General features: G+C 47.3%; 1 protein-coding gene across 1 annotated transcript in view; it reads right to left on the bottom strand.

Annotated features, from left to right (window-relative positions):
• Positions 1-3,559, bottom strand: part of WASF2 (WASP family member 2) — a 95,182-nt gene extending 91,623 nt beyond the window's left edge. The window contains exon 1 of the mRNA XM_017856399.1: positions 3,354-3,559. The gene's annotated coding sequence lies outside the window, so the exon portion shown is untranslated. The remainder of the gene's footprint in view (positions 1-3,353) is intronic.
• Positions 3,560-4,523: the final 964 nt, after the last annotated feature.

Here is a 4,523-nt window from a genome sequence, read left to right as displayed (position 1 = left end):
AAAAAAAAAAAAAAAAAAAAATGCTGCCCTGACCTCTCTGGGGTATTACATAACACATAGTATCATATTTCTTTTCCAAAACCCAAAATCCAAAATTTTAAATTCGGATATATATTTGGTACTAATAACTTTTTCTTTGGCGCCAAGGATTTTGAATAAGGTACTGTGGACTGGTTTACTAAGTAAGACTAATTATTTTACAGAAAATACAACACATTGAGAATTAATGTATTAACAGAGCTTCACGTGCAATAAATTCAGGGTCTTCACAACTATCATGTACACACAATCCTGGAAAATAAAGCATAAAAAGACTTAACATGTCAGGCCAGGCACAGTGGCTCACGTCTGTAATCCCAGCACTTTGGGAGGCCAAGGCGGGCGGATCACGAGGTCAGGAGATCGAGACCATCCAGGCTAACATGGTGAAACCCCATCTCTACTAAAAATACAAAAAATGAGCTGGGCGTGGTGGCGGGCGCCTGTAGTCCCAGCTACTCAGGAGGCTGAGGCAGGAGAATGGCATGAACCCAGGAGGCGGAGCTTGCAGTGAGCTGAGATCACTCTGCACTACAGCCTGAGCAACAGAGCAAGATTCTGTCTCAAAAGAAAAAAAAAGACTTAACGTGTCAAAAGCCAAACACATTATTAAGTGTTTTTCAAGTGATGGTGATATTTGCATCCTGTAGTATCTAAATCAATTCCTTAGGTTGAAATCACAGTTAAAATACAGCCAAAGACTCAGCCAGGCGTGGCAGCTCACGCCTGTAATCCCAGCACTTCGGGAGGCCGCAGCAGGTGGATCAACTGAGGTCAGGAGTTTGAGACCAGCCTGGCCAACATGGCAAAACCCCATCTCTACTAAAAATACAAAAATTAGCCAGGCGTGGGGATGCATGCCTGTAGTCCCAGATACTTGGGAGACTGAGGCAGGAGAATCGCTCGAATCCAGGAGGCAGAGGTTGCAGTGAGCCGAGATCACACCACTGCGTTCCAGCCTGGGTGACAGATACAGATATATATATATATATGTTATATATAATACATATATTTTTATATGTTATATGATATTATATATTTTTTTTAGTATATACATCATCATGTTAGCCTTCTATGTGTAGTTATTTAGTGAATCATTTTTATATTAATATTTTATATGAGATATTCGGACCATACTTTATATATTTTCTCAGCCTAGTAGGGAATCATAGAATGATTTGTAATACATATTCGCCCGAGTATGTTACATATTATATTCTACCACCCCGATTCGGTAGTTTTATCATAGTACCGTGTTTTATTATTTATATTGGTGATTATTATAGTTTTATATAGTATTTTGAGGGGAACGCGAGATAGCAATATGCTGAGAAAAAGATAATCACTGTAAATAACTGTACTCTATAAAATGCTCTGATTTTTAACAACTATTGCTGCAGCAGGGTTTTGTAAGATTTTAGAAATTAGTTCAATCTAAGAACCAAAAACTCTGAAGCAAGATTATAATGACTTTTTTCTATGAATCAGAAACAATAGAGCATGGACATTGACCTTAGAGAACAGGAGCAGTTCTTAAAGAATATTTGAACGGGTAAAAGCAGTTTACACAGTTCTTTCCCTTCCTTCCTCCTTTAGTTGCTGCTTTTCTGGTTTTAGAATTTCAAACAAAGAAATACATACTGGCTCCACTGCTAAGAAACGCCCTTTTTCTCGGCAACTTCCTCTTCCAGTTTTCTTCTCCACCATTCACATATGAGAACAATACCCATAGCCATTCCTACCATTCTGATTAACCAAAAGCTCTGAGGTTTGGAAAAATTAAGGGCAGCAAGTTATTGTACCCAACTACCACCTACCTCAGATCCACAATCTTCACTCATTAGAAGTCAAATAACAGGTTGCACAAAGAAAGGGGTATTAAGCTTAATCAGAGGCGGGCTATTGAACCTTTCACCCCAAGAAATCCAAAGAAATTTGAACTAAAAAATGGGAAATTTCTCCCATCCCAAGAAAATGTGGCCCTCTGATGCACGAGAAAAGTGAATGGGCTGGCACCACCCTGAACCAAAGTCTAGTCTATACACCAACAGCTGCTGAACTTTCTTCTACAGGCAACCCCACCAGGATTCAAATGGAGCTCTCTGAGGATCTGACACACCTCAAAGTGACTTTTACGACTTACAAATAGTTCTTTTCAACTTAACAAAATGGATAAAGGGGCTGGACTTATAATTAACCTTCCAGAGATCAAGACTGTCCCCATGCCAGAAGTCATATCACATATCTGGGGCCAGACCTCTGCCCCCATTTGCAACAAGGCAAACTTCCCTAACACTATCTTTTAAGTGGGCAGTGACTTCCCCCTTGCCTAGAGATTCTGAGAGGAAACAATTTAGTTAAGTAACCTCTGCCCTTTACTGTGTGACCTTGGGCAAGTTACTTAACTCCTCTGAAACTTACGTTTCCTTATGTGTAAATTCTCAAGGGTCACTGTAAAAGTTCATAGGCCTAAGCGAGGGTTGGCACCTAGTAGGGCTGCCATAAAAGTTCTTCCTCCTCCTTCTAACCCTCCTGATTTCTGGGCCTAAATTCCAATCAGAGCCCCAAGGGGCTCCAAGGAGTCCTTCCTCTTCTCTGGTTCTATGGACAACCGTATTAAAACTTCCCCTCTCAGAGGTTCTAGCATTCCTGGAGAATCAAGAGGACCCCAACTCACCCCATTATGGTCTGGGTGGCACCCACGTCCTCCTTGGAATAGCCCCTTTAGACAACTCTCCTCCTTACTCTGCAGACCATCCTGTACGCGCACACACCCACACGCACTCTTACACACACACACACAGTGTCCTCCTCCCGCTCCTCAATATTTAGCAGGTCGGGGCCTCAACGAGCACCTCAGTTACTTTGTGGTCCAGAGATGGAAACTGAGGCTCAGTCTGGGGAAGAACTTGTCCAAGATCTCAGACAACAGCTGGGACCCAACTCCTGTACATACATCTGCCGACTAAACCCTCGTTTTACACACGGGGAAACTAAGGCCTAGAGAGGAAAGTGACTTGCTCAAGATCACACAGGGAGCTGATGGCAGAACCAGGTCAGGTCGGGACACTCGTAGTCCCTCAGACTTGCGGACCCCTCCAAGTTTCCGAAGGGGACTCCGGGTCACTCCCTCCCTCCCTGAGGGGGTGGGGTGGACTAAGACACCACCCCGCGCTGACCGCTCGCCCAGCCTCTGCCACTCCGCAGTAAGAGTCGCGGCACCCACTCCCCCGGAACCCTGCGGCTTGGGAGGAGCGGCCCGGCCGGGGCCCGCGCCTCCCAGCGGGGTCTACCCAAGGGGACTTGTTGCTCACCTGGCCTCCTGCAGTCGCCGTCAGCGACAGGAAAGGCCGGCCGGCCGTACAGTCTCCGCACAGAGTGTAGTCCTGCGGACTGCCTCGCAGGCTGCCACACGGCCGGACCCTCCTCAGCGCGCTACGCCCCCAGCCGCGCTCGCCCGGCCCGTGTCCGCCATTACGGTATTCCCCGCCCTGGGACGCAGCCACACCCCGCCAATGGCCCTGATTGGTTTACTGCCCAACCCACCCGGGGCTTCGGGGCATTCCATTGGCCTGAGTAAAATGCCAGTTAAATAACTACGCAAAAGACGTACTCACGGGTACCCTCCCCGGAGCTCCACCCGGGCGACTTCCGCAATCCGAGTAAACAGCGGGGTGCAAACCAAGTGAAGTGGGGGGCAGAGATTAAGGCAAACCGACTCCTAAGTTCGAAGTAGGGAAAACTCACCGAAGAAAGTGTAAAACCTCGTACAAAGTGTGTTAAAAGATGAATTCTTCTTGTTAGCCTTCAAAGAACCGCTATATTTGGTGAAAGGAAGGGGCCAAGCCCGTAAACTTTCTGTGGACACCCCTCAAGTTGCAGATGGTGGTGTCCCTTCACGCCTGTCTCAGCCAGAGCAGAAAGTAAGGTGGGGAGAGTGAGTCACAAACTCTAGCCTGCCCTGCACGGTCCATCTGGGGCGAGGCCCGGGTCCTGGGAATGGGGGATAGCACTGAAAAGCCATGCTCAAAGTGAGCGGATCCCCGGTTGAACCACTTCACTCTGCGACCTCAGACATCTTCCAGAATTTATCTGGGTCTCAGTTTGACCTTCTGCAAAATAGGAGCAGTCGTCTGTGCCTCACATGCGGGAGTGTTTGTTGAGGATTCATGCATGAGTGGGGAATATGCGCGTCTTGTTGATTACAAAAGGCTGCAGATGGTCGGGCGCTGTGGCTCTGGCCTGTAATCCCAGCGCTTTGGGAGGTCGAGGCGGGCGGATCACCTGAGGTCGGGAGATCGAGACCATCCTGACCAACTTGGAGAAACCCCCGTCTCTACTAAAAATGCAAAATTAGCCAGCCGTGGTGGCGCATGCCTGTAATCCCAGCTACTCAGGAGGTTGAGGCAGGAGAATCGCTTGAATTCTCTGCCGAGAGAAAGAGGTTGCAGTGAGCGGAAATCACGCCATTGCACTCCAGCCTA

The sequence above is a fragment of the Rhinopithecus bieti genome, unplaced genomic scaffold (assembly GCF_001698545.2).
Source record: "Rhinopithecus bieti isolate Rb0 unplaced genomic scaffold, ASM169854v2 scaffold_41082, whole genome shotgun sequence".
NCBI classification, from domain to species: Eukaryota; Metazoa; Chordata; class Mammalia; order Primates; family Cercopithecidae; genus Rhinopithecus; species Rhinopithecus bieti.
The sequence above is the reverse complement of the archived record's forward strand: the minus strand, read 5'-3'. Positions and strand labels throughout refer to the sequence as shown.